A 16,920-nucleotide genomic window follows, 5' to 3' on the forward strand; every position below is an offset into this window, starting at 1 on the left:
AGGGTGTATAATTTCCAGTGTGCCAGTCTTGTCATCATCGTTAATACATGGCAAAGTGTTGTATTCATGTTGACATTATTGAAAGGGAATTTTTTAAAATTCCTTTTCAGATTATTATCTGCTAATGTATACAGAGAAAACTGTGTAATCATTCGCTTTTATCAGTTTGGACAGCTTGATAGTTTCTTTAATTTCTTTCCTTTCTCATAGTTAAGATTTTCCAGGCACATACATGTACTACCTCACCCCTAAACTCAGTCATGTGCTCAAAGACTTCTGTCCTTATTTTTTGCAACATTGAATTCGTTTGGACTATGCTGGGTCTCTGCTGCAAGATGGAAGTCGCTAGGACCTCTGGACTGCAGTCTGCCATCTCTTACTGACCTCTTGTTGACCTCTGCAGAATCCTGCTTGGAGGGAGCTTGTTAGTTCCTTGTTGCTTACCAGGACCTCCTGTGGTAAGTGTTTTCTCTTCTCTGTTGCCTGGTAAGGGTGGATGGTCATTGGCATCCCAAAGCTAGCTAGAAGTCAATTATTTAGGCAGGCTTGTGCATAGATATGGGAGAAGGCAATGGCACCCCACTCCAGTACTCTTGCGTGGAAAATCCCACGGACAGAGGAGCCTGGTAGGCTGCAGTCCATGGGGTCGCTAAGAGTCGGACACCACTGAGCGACTTCACGTTCATTTTCACTTTCATGCATGGGAGGAGGAAATGGCAACCCACTCCAGTGTTCTTGCCTAGAGAAACCCAGGGACTGCGGGACCTGGTGGGCTGCCGTCTACGAGGTCGCACAGAGTCGGACACGCCTGAAACGAATTAGCAGCGGCTGCGGCGGCGGCAGCAGCAGCAGCAGCAGAAGCAGTGCATCGATATCAAAAGGGTTGCGAACAGTCAGGTAGGATCACATATGTCACCGTGAAACACTACTTCTCCACTTAGCCAAAGCTAACCAAAGATTTCTGTTCTAGGTCAACCTAGAAGACATCACTTAAGAGGTAAAGAAACTGAAACTCCATTAGCAAAGGCAGTTCCACATCTCAAGAAAACTTCTGCTAGGCACAGAACCCTTTTCTGGGGGTCCACTTTCGCTACAACCTCCTTATCCCATTCTGTACCCATTCCTTTGCTTCTCCCATCCTGAAACTTCCACCTGTAAGACAGAACTACTTCGTTTTCCTTCCTCAAGTGTCAATGCATTCCACATACCTTCTTATAAAAACAAGTCATACATTTCACTTCAGCAACCAAGAACTGACTTTTATATTGGCGTTCGATATAGCGCACTCCCTTCCCCCACCCCCAAGAATAGAACAAAACAAAACAAAACAATTGCTTTCTTACATTTAACATGTCAGGATGGTGCCAGACAAGATTCATGGAGAGTCAAAAATCTCTTTTGTTTCTGTGTAAAAGGGAGGTCCTTTCAGAACTTTCATTACTTTGGAAATGACCTAGCTATGAAATACACTGTCGTCACTTAGTTTAGCACAAGGATAGAAACTCGGGGAACCAAAACACCTGGAGAAACGTTTTTCAGTTCAGTTCAGTTCAGTTGCTCAGACGTGTCTGACTCTTTGGGACCCGGTGGCCTGCAGGATGCCAGGCTTCCGAGTCCCTCAGCAACTCCAGGGGCTTGCTCAAACTCATGTCCATCGAGTCAGTGAAGCCATCCAAACATCTTATCCTATGTCGTCCCCTTCTCCTCTGCCTTCAATCAAGACTATGAGAGGCAGATATTTTGGAGTATAATTATTGTTAAGGGTTTGTCTAAAAGCTCATATCACATTTACATTTTTTACTTTTGTTGTTGTCGTTTCCAGGTACTTTCTTGCTGACAGGCTTGTGAGAGATATGACAATAGAGCAATTTTTACCTCAAAGGAAACCTAGGCACTATGAACATGTTGTGCTTAATGTTGTTGACTCTTAGACATATCTATAGTGGAGGAGCAAAACCAAAAACACTAGATATTTCATATTGACTAGTTCCCAGTTCACGGGACTCGGACGTTCATTTAGGTCAATGTTTTCTTGTATTTCCAGCAGTTTGATTTGGAAGGGCTGCCTTGTCTTGAGACCATTGAAATCAGAACTCAGAACTTGAGCAATATTATCAAAAACCACAAGGCTCACACTGACACATACCTAAATCCAGAGAGACAGACAAGACATCTTCCAGTTTTCTGCCTGAGATTTAAAATATTTCTTTGAGCCGGTCTCCTGGGGAGTGGGGGATGGGGGTGGCGGTGGGGGTGGCAGCGAGGCAGGCTTGGGTAACAAGCTAATTGTTGGTCATTGCATATGCAAAGAAGCAGGTTTCCCGGTTCCAAGGAAAAAAGTTTCCTTGGTAACCAACTTTGTCTGGTTCTATAGACTCTCATGGCCCTCCTAGGTCAGGTCACCTTGCCTTTCTGTAGTCCTCGTTTGATCCCTAAATCATAGACAGCTTGCATTGTCCCTGTGGGGTGGATGTATTGTCCTCGTGTTTGAACTGGCGGCAGTAGCCAGAGCCTCTCCTGGAACCTGGAGTGGGCGCGGGGCTCACCGGGAGCCCCCGGTGAAGGTGGGCAGCGTGCCGGGACAGGTGTGGGTCGAACCCTGGCGGCGCGGGTCGGGGTTCCGGTCGGGAGGGGGTGGGGGGCGGTCTCAGTTGTGCGCTCGGGGGTCCTCAGTGCGGCTGGGAAGGCACCGGGAGCGCGGCAGGGGCGGGGCGAACCCGGGCGGCGCGGGGCAGGGGTCGGCTCCTGGCGGGGGTGGGGCAGGGCTTCCCAGTTGTGCTCTCGGAGGTGGCCACTGCGGCTGGAAATGCCCCGGGAGCGCACCCTGGGCGGGGTAAACCCGGGCTTCGCGGGTCGAGATTCCGATGGCTGTGGGTGGGGGTTTGGTCCCAGTTGTGCTCCCGGGGGTCTCCACTGCGGCTAGGAAGCCTCAGGGAGAGCGGCAGGGGCGGGGCGAACCCGGGCGGCGCGGGGCGGGGTCCGGTCTCGGCTGGGGTCGGCTCCTGGCGGGGGTGGGGGAGGGCTTCCCAGTTGTGCTCTCGGGGGTCGCCATTGCGGCTGGGCACGCCCATTTCGTGCGCTCCTGGGTCCCCAAGGATCGGCATCCAGTGGGCGCAGCGGAGGGGTGCGGACCACGGGTCAGGGCACTGGGACTGCGTGGAGCAGGGAACCACGTATTCCGCCCTCTGTTGGCACGTTCTCGGAGCTCCCCCACCTGGCGGTCGCAGAAAGGCCTCGCCTTTGGGGTCAAGGCCTTTACCGCTCCACCCCTCTGCTGAAAAATCTCCGAGTCTGCGCGGGTTTCCCAAGCAGCCTAGGGTCCGCTGGAAGTCCAAGGGACAGAACCCTGAATCTTGGCTGGCTGGCCCAGCCCTGCTTCTGGCACTTTGTAGGCCAGCGGGCCCTGGAGCACCTGCTGGGATGGGAAAGGGAAGGGTCCACGAATTGCACCCTAGAAACTTAGTAGGGTGCATGGATTTCAAACCCTGGTGGCCGCCCAGGCAGCAAAGAAGGGGGGAGGGTACCTTGCTGCACTTTCATGTCAGAATCTGTGGCTGTCCTGCTGCGTGGGCCTTTTCATGGGGACCCTGTGGAAGAAAAGTTTGGTGTTTTGGAACTGAATAATTAGAACGTGTAAAAAGTTTAAATTATGTGGTGGTGTAATTAAAACAAAACCAAGCTACAAGTGTTTTTCAAATGGAGTTCCTAATATTGAAGGCCTTTTTCCTTCCACTGTGGCATTTATCAAGAAGTGTGCGGGATATTTTTTTTTTTTTAAGAAAAGTGTTTGAAGTGAGGGAAACAGGAAACCCAGAGGTGCCCCTGTAGTTTGGGGAAGGCCTAAGGAGGTCACTTGGAAATGCTGCTTGCTGTGGGGTGGGGCAGATTGGCTGTGCAGGCTTGTCCTTTGCATGCATGTTCTTGTGTGTGGAAACCCAGCTCGAGCCATCTCCTGATGTGTAAGCATTTCGCAGACAAACCTTGAGCTAAGCAATGCTTTTTTTTTCCTGAGGAAATGTTTGTCTTAAGTGATATAAATATCCTATGTATTTCCGCTAGACTCTGGCTTCAGGTCGGTCCCCCCAAAAGGCTCAGAAGCAACTTGAAAAAAACAGTATGTTTTCCTCCTAGCTTGTTCTCCTTATCTATATTAAGGAAATGATATATTTGCCTTGAATACTGCCTTTCTTCAAGATTCAGGTCTATCAAATTTTGGCCCGGGATGACTCACCTGCTGCCAATGTTATCTCAAGGCATATCGTGGGGGAGGGGCCTGCTGCAATTACCTGAGACAGTGCCTTTCTTTCCTTAGCTGACTGCTAGTGCCTGTAGAATACCTGGCTAGAACCCAGCAGGGTGTACATCCAGCCTCAAGACTAAGTCAGCAGCTTTCTCTATCTCTTTTATACTTTAATAACAATTGATGACACAAAAGCTCTGAGCGATCAAACCATATCGAATATTTATTTCAGATTGAAGATGCATTCCATGTGATTGCCATCTTAAGTCTTTCCATCATTATGGAATATCTGTCCATGTATTCAGGATAGTTTTCAGCCAGGGTGTATAATTTCCAGTGTGCCAGTCTTGTCATCATCGTTAATACATGGCAAAGTGTTGTATTCATGTTGACATTATTGAAAGGGAATTTTTTAAAATTCCTTTTCAGATTATTATCTGCTAATGTATACAGAGAAAACTGTGTAATCATTCGCTTTTATCAGTTTGGACAGCTTGATAGTTTCTTTAATTTCTTTCCTTTCTCATAGTTAAGATTTTCCAGGCACATACATGTACTACCTCACCCCTAAACTCAGTCATGTGCTCAAAGACTTCTGTCCTTATTTTTTGCAACATTGAATTCGTTTGGACTATGCTGGGTCTCTGCTGCAAGATGGAAGTCGCTAGGACCTCTGGACTGCAGTCTGCCATCTCTTACTGACCTCTTGTTGACCTCTGCAGAATCCTGCTTGGAGGGAGCTTGTTAGTTCCTTGTTGCTTACCAGGACCTCCTGTGGTAAGTGTTTTCTCTTCTCTGTTGCCTGGTAAGGGTGGATGGTCATTGGCATCCCAAAGCTAGCTAGAAGTCAATTATTTAGGCAGGCTTGTGCATAGATATGGGAGAAGGCAATGGCACCCCACTCCAGTACTCTTGCGTGGAAAATCCCACGGACAGAGGAGCCTGGTAGGCTGCAGTCCATGGGGTCGCTAAGAGTCGGACACCACTGAGCGACTTCACGTTCATTTTCACTTTCATGCATGGGAGGAGGAAATGGCAACCCACTCCAGTGTTCTTGCCTAGAGAAACCCAGGGACTGCGGGACCTGGTGGGCTGCCGTCTACGAGGTCGCACAGAGTCGGACACGCCTGAAACGAATTAGCAGCGGCTGCGGCGGCGGCAGCAGCAGCAGCAGCAGAAGCAGTGCATCGATATCAAAAGGGTTGCGAACAGTCAGGTAGGATCACATATGTCACCGTGAAACACTACTTCTCCACTTAGCCAAAGCTAACCAAAGATTTCTGTTCTAGGTCAACCTAGAAGACATCACTTAAGAGGTAAAGAAACTGAAACTCCATTAGCAAAGGCAGTTCCACATCTCAAGAAAACTTCTGCTAGGCACAGAACCCTTTTCTGGGGGTCCACTTTCGCTACAACCTCCTTATCCCATTCTGTACCCATTCCTTTGCTTCTCCCATCCTGAAACTTCCACCTGTAAGACAGAACTACTTCGTTTTCCTTCCTCAAGTGTCAATGCATTCCACATACCTTCTTATAAAAACAAGTCATACATTTCACTTCAGCAACCAAGAACTGACTTTTATATTGGCGTTCGATATAGCGCACTCCCTTCCCCCACCCCCAAGAATAGAACAAAACAAAACAAAACAATTGCTTTCTTACATTTAACATGTCAGGATGGTGCCAGACAAGATTCATGGAGAGTCAAAAATCTCTTTTGTTTCTGTGTAAAAGGGAGGTCCTTTCAGAACTTTCATTACTTTGGAAATGACCTAGCTATGAAATACACTGTCGTCACTTAGTTTAGCACAAGGATAGAAACTCGGGGAACCAAAACACCTGGAGAAACGTTTTTCAGTTCAGTTCAGTTCAGTTGCTCAGACGTGTCTGACTCTTTGGGACCCGGTGGCCTGCAGGATGCCAGGCTTCCGAGTCCCTCAGCAACTCCAGGGGCTTGCTCAAACTCATGTCCATCGAGTCAGTGAAGCCATCCAAACATCTTATCCTATGTCGTCCCCTTCTCCTCTGCCTTCAATCAAGACTATGAGAGGCAGATATTTTGGAGTATAATTATTGTTAAGGGTTTGTCTAAAAGCTCATATCACATTTACATTTTTTACTTTTGTTGTTGTCGTTTCCAGGTACTTTCTTGCTGACAGGCTTGTGAGAGATATGACAATAGAGCAATTTTTACCTCAAAGGAAACCTAGGCACTATGAACATGTTGTGCTTAATGTTGTTGACTCTTAGACATATCTATAGTGGAGGAGCAAAACCAAAAACACTAGATATTTCATATTGACTAGTTCCCAGTTCACGGGACTCGGACGTTCATTTAGGTCAATGTTTTCTTGTATTTCCAGCAGTTTGATTTGGAAGGGCTGCCTTGTCTTGAGACCATTGAAATCAGAACTCAGAACTTGAGCAATATTATCAAAAACCACAAGGCTCACACTGACACATACCTAAATCCAGAGAGACAGACAAGACATCTTCCAGTTTTCTGCCTGAGATTTAAAATATTTCTTTGAGCCGGTCTCCTGGGGAGTGGGGGATGGGGGTGGCGGTGGGGGTGGCAGCGAGGCAGGCTTGGGTAACAAGCTAATTGTTGGTCATTGCATATGCAAAGAACCAGGTTTCCCGGTTCCAAGGAAAAAAGTTTCCTTGGTAACCAACTTTGTCTGGTTCTATAGACTCTCATGGCCCTCCTAGGTCAGGTCACCTTGCCTTTCTGTAGTCCTCGTTTGATCCCTAAATCATAGACAGCTTGCATTGTCCCTGTGGGGTGGATGTATTGTCCTCGTGTTTGAACTGGCAGCAGTAGCCAGAGCCTCTCCTGGAACCTGGAGTGGGCGCGGGGCTCACCGGGAGCCCCCGGTGAAGGTGGGCAGCGTGCCGGGACAGGTGTGGGTCGAACCCTGGCGGCGCGGGTCGGGGTTCCGGTCGGGAGGGGGTGGGGGGCGGTCTCAGTTGTGCGCTCGGGGGTCCTCAGTGCGGCTGGGAAGGCACCGGGAGCGCGGCAGGGGCGGGGCGAACCCGGGCGGCGCGGGGCAGGGGTCGGCTCCTGGCGGGGGTGGGGCAGGGCTTCCCAGTTGTGCTCTCGGAGGTGGCCACTGCGGCTGGAAATGCCCCGGGAGCGCACCCTGGGCGGGGTAAACCCGGGCTTCGCGGGTCGAGATTCCGATGGCTGTGGGTGGGGGTTTGGTCCCAGTTGTGCTCCCGGGGGTCTCCACTGCGGCTAGGAAGCCTCAGGGAGAGCGGCAGGGGCGGGGCGAACCCGGGCGGCGCGGGGCGGGGTCCGGTCTCGGCTGGGGTCGGCTCCTGGCGGGGGTGGGGGAGGGCTTCCCAGTTGTGCTCTCGGGGGTCGCCATTGCGGCTGGGCACGCCCATTTCGTGCGCTCCTGGGTCCCCAAGGATCGGCATCCAGTGGGCGCAGCGGAGGGGTGCGGACCACGGGTCAGGGCACTGGGACTGCGTGGAGCAGGGAACCACGTATTCCGCCCTCTGTTGGCACGTTCTCGGAGCTCCCCCACCTGGCGGTCGCAGAAAGGCCTCGCCTTTGGGGTCAAGGCCTTTACCGCTCCACCCCTCTGCTGAAAAATCTCCGAGTCTGCGCGGGTTTCCCAAGCAGCCTAGGGTCCGCTGGAAGTCCAAGGGACAGAACCCTGAATCTTGGCTGGCTGGCCCAGCCCTGCTTCTGGCACTTTGTAGGCCAGCGGGCCCTGGAGCACCTGCTGGGATGGGAAAGGGAAGGGTCCACGAATTGCACCCTAGAAACTTAGTAGGGTGCATGGATTTCAAACCCTGGTGGCCGCCCAGGCAGCAAAGAAGGGGGGAGGGTACCTTGCTGCACTTTCATGTCAGAATCTGTGGCTGTCCTGCTGCGTGGGCCTTTTCATGGGGACCCTGTGGAAGAAAAGTTTGGTGTTTTGGAACTGAATAATTAGAACGTGTAAAAAGTTTAAATTATGTGGTGGTGTAATTAAAACAAAACCAAGCTACAAGTGTTTTTCAAATGGAGTTCCTAATATTGAAGGCCTTTTTCCTTCCACTGTGGCATTTATCAAGAAGTGTGCGGGATTTTTTTTTTTTTTTAAGAAAAGTGTTTGAAGTGAGGGAAACAGGAAACCCAGAGGTGCCCCTGTAGTTTGGGGAAGGCCTAAGGAGGTCACTTGGAAATGCTGCTTGCTGTGGGGTGGGGCAGATTGGCTGTGCAGGCTTGTCCTTTGCATGCATGTTCTTGTGTGTGGAAACCCAGCTCGAGCCATCTCCTGATGTGTAAGCATTTCGCAGACAAACCTTGAGCTAAGCAATGCTTTTTTTTTCCTGAGGAAATGTTTGTCTTAAGTGATATAAATATCCTATGTATTTCCGCTAGACTCTGGCTTCAGGTCGGTCCCCCCAAAAGGCTCAGAAGCAACTTGAAAAAAACAGTATGTTTTCCTCCTAGCTTGTTCTCCTTATCTATATTAAGGAAATGATATATTTGCCTTGAATACTGCCTTTCTTCAAGATTCAGGTCTATCAAATTTTGGCCCGGGATGACTCACCTGCTGCCAATGTTATCTCAAGGCATATCGTGGGGGAGGGGCCTGCTGCAATTACCTGAGACAGTGCCTTTCTTTCCTTAGCTGACTGCTAGTGCCTGTAGAATACCTGGCTAGAACCCAGCAGGGTGTACATCCAGCCTCAAGACTAAGTCAGCAGCTTTCTCTATCTCTTTTATACTTTAATAACAATTGATGACACAAAAGCTCTGAGCGATCAAACCATATCGAATATTTATTTCAGATTGAAGATGCATTCCATGTGATTGCCATCTTAAGTCTTTCCATCATTATGGAATATCTGTCCATGTATTCAGGATAGTTTTCAGCCAGGGTGTATAATTTCCAGTGTGCCAGTCTTGTCATCATCGTTAATACATGGCAAAGTGTTGTATTCATGTTGACATTATTGAAAGGGAATTTTTTAAAATTCCTTTTCAGATTATTATCTGCTAATGTATACAGAGAAAACTGTGTAATCATTCGCTTTTATCAGTTTGGACAGCTTGATAGTTTCTTTAATTTCTTTCCTTTCTCATAGTTAAGATTTTCCAGGCACATACATGTACTACCTCACCCCTAAACTCAGTCATGTGCTCAAAGACTTCTGTCCTTATTTTTTGCAACATTGAATTCGTTTGGACTATGCTGGGTCTCTGCTGCAAGATGGAAGTCGCTAGGACCTCTGGACTGCAGTCTGCCATCTCTTACTGACCTCTTGTTGACCTCTGCAGAATCCTGCTTGGAGGGAGCTTGTTAGTTCCTTGTTGCTTACCAGGACCTCCTGTGGTAAGTGTTTTCTCTTCTCTGTTGCCTGGTAAGGGTGGATGGTCATTGGCATCCCAAAGCTAGCTAGAAGTCAATTATTTAGGCAGGCTTGTGCATAGATATGGGAGAAGGCAATGGCACCCCACTCCAGTACTCTTGCGTGGAAAATCCCACGGACAGAGGAGCCTGGTAGGCTGCAGTCCATGGGGTCGCTAAGAGTCGGACACCACTGAGCGACTTCACGTTCATTTTCACTTTCATGCATGGGAGGAGGAAATGGCAACCCACTCCAGTGTTCTTGCCTAGAGAAACCCAGGGACTGCGGGACCTGGTGGGCTGCCGTCTACGAGGTCGCACAGAGTCGGACACGCCTGAAACGAATTAGCAGCGGCTGCGGCGGCGGCAGCAGCAGCAGCAGCAGAAGCAGTGCATCGATATCAAAAGGGTTGCGAACAGTCAGGTAGGATCACATATGTCACCGTGAAACACTACTTCTCCACTTAGCCAAAGCTAACCAAAGATTTCTGTTCTAGGTCAACCTAGAAGACATCACTTAAGAGGTAAAGAAACTGAAACTCCATTAGCAAAGGCAGTTCCACATCTCAAGAAAACTTCTGCTAGGCACAGAACCCTTTTCTGGGGGTCCACTTTCGCTACAACCTCCTTATCCCATTCTGTACCCATTCCTTTGCTTCTCCCATCCTGAAACTTCCACCTGTAAGACAGAACTACTTCGTTTTCCTTCCTCAAGTGTCAATGCATTCCACATACCTTCTTATAAAAACAAGTCATACATTTCACTTCAGCAACCAAGAACTGACTTTTATATTGGCGTTCGATATAGCGCACTCCCTTCCCCCACCCCCAAGAATAGAACAAAACAAAACAAAACAATTGCTTTCTTACATTTAACATGTCAGGATGGTGCCAGACAAGATTCATGGAGAGTCAAAAATCTCTTTTGTTTCTGTGTAAAAGGGAGGTCCTTTCAGAACTTTCATTACTTTGGAAATGACCTAGCTATGAAATACACTGTCGTCACTTAGTTTAGCACAAGGATAGAAACTCGGGGAACCAAAACACCTGGAGAAACGTTTTTCAGTTCAGTTCAGTTCAGTTGCTCAGACGTGTCTGACTCTTTGGGACCCGGTGGCCTGCAGGATGCCAGGCTTCCGAGTCCCTCAGCAACTCCAGGGGCTTGCTCAAACTCATGTCCATCGAGTCAGTGAAGCCATCCAAACATCTTATCCTATGTCGTCCCCTTCTCCTCTGCCTTCAATCAAGACTATGAGAGGCAGATATTTTGGAGTATAATTATTGTTAAGGGTTTGTCTAAAAGCTCATATCACATTTACATTTTTTACTTTTGTTGTTGTCGTTTCCAGGTACTTTCTTGCTGACAGGCTTGTGAGAGATATGACAATAGAGCAATTTTTACCTCAAAGGAAACCTAGGCACTATGAACATGTTGTGCTTAATGTTGTTGACTCTTAGACATATCTATAGTGGAGGAGCAAAACCAAAAACACTAGATATTTCATATTGACTAGTTCCCAGTTCACGGGACTCGGACGTTCATTTAGGTCAATGTTTTCTTGTATTTCCAGCAGTTTGATTTGGAAGGGCTGCCTTGTCTTGAGACCATTGAAATCAGAACTCAGAACTTGAGCAATATTATCAAAAACCACAAGGCTCACACTGACACATACCTAAATCCAGAGAGACAGACAAGACATCTTCCAGTTTTCTGCCTGAGATTTAAAATATTTCTTTGAGCCGGTCTCCTGGGGAGTGGGGGATGGGGGTGGCGGTGGGGGTGGCAGCGAGGCAGGCTTGGGTAACAAGCTAATTGTTGGTCATTGCATATGCAAAGAAGCAGGTTTCCCGGTTCCAAGGAAAAAAGTTTCCTTGGTAACCAACTTTGTCTGGTTCTATAGACTCTCATGGCCCTCCTAGGTCAGGTCACCTTGCCTTTCTGTAGTCCTCGTTTGATCCCTAAATCATAGACAGCTTGCATTGTCCCTGTGGGGTGGATGTATTGTCCTCGTGTTTGAACTGGCGGCAGTAGCCAGAGCCTCTCCTGGAACCTGGAGTGGGCGCGGGGCTCACCGGGAGCCCCCGGTGAAGGTGGGCAGCGTGCCGGGACAGGTGTGGGTCGAACCCTGGCGGCGCGGGTCGGGGTTCCGGTCGGGAGGGGGTGGGGGGCGGTCTCAGTTGTGCGCTCGGGGGTCCTCAGTGCGGCTGGGAAGGCACCGGGAGCGCGGCAGGGGCGGGGCGAACCCGGGCGGCGCGGGGCAGGGGTCGGCTCCTGGCGGGGGTGGGGCAGGGCTTCCCAGTTGTGCTCTCGGAGGTGGCCACTGCGGCTGGAAATGCCCCGGGAGCGCACCCTGGGCGGGGTAAACCCGGGCTTCGCGGGTCGAGATTCCGATGGCTGTGGGTGGGGGTTTGGTCCCAGTTGTGCTCCCGGGGGTCTCCACTGCGGCTAGGAAGCCTCAGGGAGAGCGGCAGGGGCGGGGCGAACCCGGGCGGCGCGGGGCGGGGTCCGGTCTCGGCTGGGGTCGGCTCCTGGCGGGGGTGGGGGAGGGCTTCCCAGTTGTGCTCTCGGGGGTCGCCATTGCGGCTGGGCACGCCCATTTCGTGCGCTCCTGGGTCCCCAAGGATCGGCATCCAGTGGGCGCAGCGGAGGGGTGCGGACCACGGGTCAGGGCACTGGGACTGCGTGGAGCAGGGAACCACGTATTCCGCCCTCTGTTGGCACGTTCTCGGAGCTCCCCCACCTGGCGGTCGCAGAAAGGCCTCGCCTTTGGGGTCAAGGCCTTTACCGCTCCACCCCTCTGCTGAAAAATCTCCGAGTCTGCGCGGGTTTCCCAAGCAGCCTAGGGTCCGCTGGAAGTCCAAGGGACAGAACCCTGAATCTTGGCTGGCTGGCCCAGCCCTGCTTCTGGCACTTTGTAGGCCAGCGGGCCCTGGAGCACCTGCTGGGATGGGAAAGGGAAGGGTCCACGAATTGCACCCTAGAAACTTAGTAGGGTGCATGGATTTCAAACCCTGGTGGCCGCCCAGGCAGCAAAGAAGGGGGGAGGGTACCTTGCTGCACTTTCATGTCAGAATCTGTGGCTGTCCTGCTGCGTGGGCCTTTTCATGGGGACCCTGTGGAAGAAAAGTTTGGTGTTTTGGAACTGAATAATTAGAACGTGTAAAAAGTTTAAATTATGTGGTGGTGTAATTAAAACAAAACCAAGCTACAAGTGTTTTTCAAATGGAGTTCCTAATATTGAAGGCCTTTTTCCTTCCACTGTGGCATTTATCAAGAAGTGTGCGGGATATTTTTTTTTTTTTAAGAAAAGTGTTTGAAGTGAGGGAAACAGGAAACCCAGAGGTGCCCCTGTAGTTTGGGGAAGGCCTAAGGAGGTCACTTGGAAATGCTGCTTGCTGTGGGGTGGGGCAGATTGGCTGTGCAGGCTTGTCCTTTGCATGCATGTTCTTGTGTGTGGAAACCCAGCTCGAGCCATCTCCTGATGTGTAAGCATTTCGCAGACAAACCTTGAGCTAAGCAATGCTTTTTTTTTCCTGAGGAAATGTTTGTCTTAAGTGATATAAATATCCTATGTATTTCCGCTAGACTCTGGCTTCAGGTCGGTCCCCCCAAAAGGCTCAGAAGCAACTTGAAAAAAACAGTATGTTTTCCTCCTAGCTTGTTCTCCTTATCTATATTAAGGAAATGATATATTTGCCTTGAATACTGCCTTTCTTCAAGATTCAGGTCTATCAAATTTTGGCCCGGGATGACTCACCTGCTGCCAATGTTATCTCAAGGCATATCGTGGGGGAGGGGCCTGCTGCAATTACCTGAGACAGTGCCTTTCTTTCCTTAGCTGACTGCTAGTGCCTGTAGAATACCTGGCTAGAACCCAGCAGGGTGTACATCCAGCCTCAAGACTAAGTCAGCAGCTTTCTCTATCTCTTTTATACTTTAATAACAATTGATGACACAAAAGCTCTGAGCGATCAAACCATATCGAATATTTATTTCAGATTGAAGATGCATTCCATGTGATTGCCATCTTAAGTCTTTCCATCATTATGGAATATCTGTCCATGTATTCAGGATAGTTTTCAGCCAGGGTGTATAATTTCCAGTGTGCCAGTCTTGTCATCATCGTTAATACATGGCAAAGTGTTGTATTCATGTTGACATTATTGAAAGGGAATTTTTTAAAATTCCTTTTCAGATTATTATCTGCTAATGTATACAGAGAAAACTGTGTAATCATTCGCTTTTATCAGTTTGGACAGCTTGATAGTTTCTTTAATTTCTTTCCTTTCTCATAGTTAAGATTTTCCAGGCACATACATGTACTACCTCACCCCTAAACTCAGTCATGTGCTCAAAGACTTCTGTCCTTATTTTTTGCAACATTGAATTCGTTTGGACTATGCTGGGTCTCTGCTGCAAGATGGAAGTCGCTAGGACCTCTGGACTGCAGTCTGCCATCTCTTACTGACCTCTTGTTGACCTCTGCAGAATCCTGCTTGGAGGGAGCTTGTTAGTTCCTTGTTGCTTACCAGGACCTCCTGTGGTAAGTGTTTTCTCTTCTCTGTTGCCTGGTAAGGGTGGATGGTCATTGGCATCCCAAAGCTAGCTAGAAGTCAATTATTTAGGCAGGCTTGTGCATAGATATGGGAGAAGGCAATGGCACCCCACTCCAGTACTCTTGCGTGGAAAATCCCACGGACAGAGGAGCCTGGTAGGCTGCAGTCCATGGGGTCGCTAAGAGTCGGACACCACTGAGCGACTTCACGTTCATTTTCACTTTCATGCATGGGAGGAGGAAATGGCAACCCACTCCAGTGTTCTTGCCTAGAGAAACCCAGGGACTGCGGGACCTGGTGGGCTGCCGTCTACGAGGTCGCACAGAGTCGGACACGCCTGAAACGAATTAGCAGCGGCTGCGGCGGCGGCAGCAGCAGCAGCAGCAGAAGCAGTGCATCGATATCAAAAGGGTTGCGAACAGTCAGGTAGGATCACATATGTCACCGTGAAACACTACTTCTCCACTTAGCCAAAGCTAACCAAAGATTTCTGTTCTAGGTCAACCTAGAAGACATCACTTAAGAGGTAAAGAAACTGAAACTCCATTAGCAAAGGCAGTTCCACATCTCAAGAAAACTTCTGCTAGGCACAGAACCCTTTTCTGGGGGTCCACTTTCGCTACAACCTCCTTATCCCATTCTGTACCCATTCCTTTGCTTCTCCCATGCTGAAACTTCCACCTGTAAGACAGAACTACTTCGTTTTCCTTCCTCAAGTGTCAATGCATTCCACATACCTTCTTATAAAAACAAGTCATACATTTCACTTCAGCAACCAAGAACTGACTTTTATATTGGCGTTCGATATAGCGCACTCCCTTCCCCCACCCCCAAGAATAGAACAAAACAAAACAAAACAATTGCTTTCTTACATTTAACATGTCAGGATGGTGCCAGACAAGATTCATGGAGAGTCAAAAATCTCTTTTGTTTCTGTGTAAAAGGGAGGTCCTTTCAGAACTTTCATTACTTTGGAAATGACCTAGCTATGAAATACACTGTCGTCACTTAGTTTAGCACAAGGATAGAAACTCGGGGAACCAAAACACCTGGAGAAACGTTTTTCAGTTCAGTTCAGTTCAGTTGCTCAGACGTGTCTGACTCTTTGGGACCCGGTGGCCTGCAGGATGCCAGGCTTCCGAGTCCCTCAGCAACTCCAGGGGCTTGCTCAAACTCATGTCCATCGAGTCAGTGAAGCCATCCAAACATCTTATCCTATGTCGTCCCCTTCTCCTCTGCCTTCAATCAAGACTATGAGAGGCAGATATTTTGGAGTATAATTATTGTTAAGGGTTTGTCTAAAAGCTCATATCACATTTACATTTTTTACTTTTGTTGTTGTCGTTTCCAGGTACTTTCTTGCTGACAGGCTTGTGAGAGATATGACAATAGAGCAATTTTTACCTCAAAGGAAACCTAGGCACTATGAACATGTTGTGCTTAATGTTGTTGACTCTTAGACATATCTATAGTGGAGGAGCAAAACCAAAAACACTAGATATTTCATATTGACTAGTTCCCAGTTCACGGGACTCGGACGTTCATTTAGGTCAATGTTTTCTTGTATTTCCAGCAGTTTGATTTGGAAGGGCTGCCTTGTCTTGAGACCATTGAAATCAGAACTCAGAACTTGAGCAATATTATCAAAAACCACAAGGCTCACACTGACACATACCTAAATCCAGAGAGACAGACAAGACATCTTCCAGTTTTCTGCCTGAGATTTAAAATATTTCTTTGAGCCGGTCTCCTGGGGAGTGGGGGATGGGGGTGGCGGTGGGGGTGGCAGCGAGGCAGGCTTGGGTAACAAGCTAATTGTTGGTCATTGCATATGCAAAGAAGCAGGTTTCCCGGTTCCAAGGAAAAAAGTTTCCTTGGTAACCAACTTTGTCTGGTTCTATAGACTCTCATGGCCCTCCTAGGTCAGGTCACCTTGCCTTTCTGTAGTCCTCGTTTGATCCCTAAATCATAGACAGCTTGCATTGTCCCTGTGGGGTGGATGTATTGTCCTCGTGTTTGAACTGGCGGCAGTAGCCAGAGCCTCTCCTGGAACCTGGAGTGGGCGCGGGGCTCACCGGGAGCCCCCGGTGAAGGTGGGCAGCGTGCCGGGACAGGTGTGGGTCGAACCCTGGCGGCGCGGGTCGGGGTTCCGGTCGGGAGGGGGTGGGGGGCGGTCTCAGTTGTGCGCTCGGGGGTCCTCAGTGCGGCTGGGAAGGCACCGGGAGCGCGGCAGGGGCGGGGCGAACCCGGGCGGCGCGGGGCAGGGGTCGGCTCCTGGCGGGGGTGGGGCAGGGCTTCCCAGTTGTGCTCTCGGAGGTGGCCACTGCGGCTGGAAATGCCCCGGGAGCGCACCCTGGGCGGGGTAAACCCGGGCTTCGCGGGTCGAGATTCCGATGGCTGTGGGTGGGGGTTTGGTCCCAGTTGTGCTCCCGGGGGTCTCCACTGCGGCTAGGAAGCCTCAGGGAGAGCGGCAGGGGCGGGGCGAACCCGGGCGGCGCGGGGCGGGGTCCGGTCTCGGCTGGGGTCGGCTCCTGGCGGGGGTGGGGGAGGGCTTCCCAGTTGTGCTCTCGGGGGTCGCCATTGCGGCTGGGCACGCCCATTTCGTGCGCTCCTGGGTCCCCAAGGATCGGCATCCAGTGGGCGCAGCGGAGGGGTGCGGACCACGGGTCAGGGCACTGGGACTGCGTGGAGCAGGGAACCACGTATTCCGCCCTCTGTTGGCACGTTCTCGGAGCTCCCCCACCTGGCGGTCGCAGAAAGGCCTCGCCTTTG

General features: G+C 49.9%; 1 long non-coding RNA gene across 2 annotated transcripts in view; it reads left to right on the plus strand.

Moving 5' to 3' along the window:
• Nucleotides 1-16,920, plus strand: part of LOC129641141 (uncharacterized) — a 115,038-nt gene that overhangs the window by 6,887 nt on the left and 91,231 nt on the right. The window lies entirely within an intron of this gene.

The sequence above is a fragment of the Bubalus kerabau genome, unplaced genomic scaffold (assembly GCF_029407905.1).
Source record: "Bubalus kerabau isolate K-KA32 ecotype Philippines breed swamp buffalo unplaced genomic scaffold, PCC_UOA_SB_1v2 scaffold_77, whole genome shotgun sequence".
NCBI lineage: Eukaryota > Metazoa > Chordata > Mammalia > Artiodactyla > Bovidae > Bubalus > Bubalus kerabau.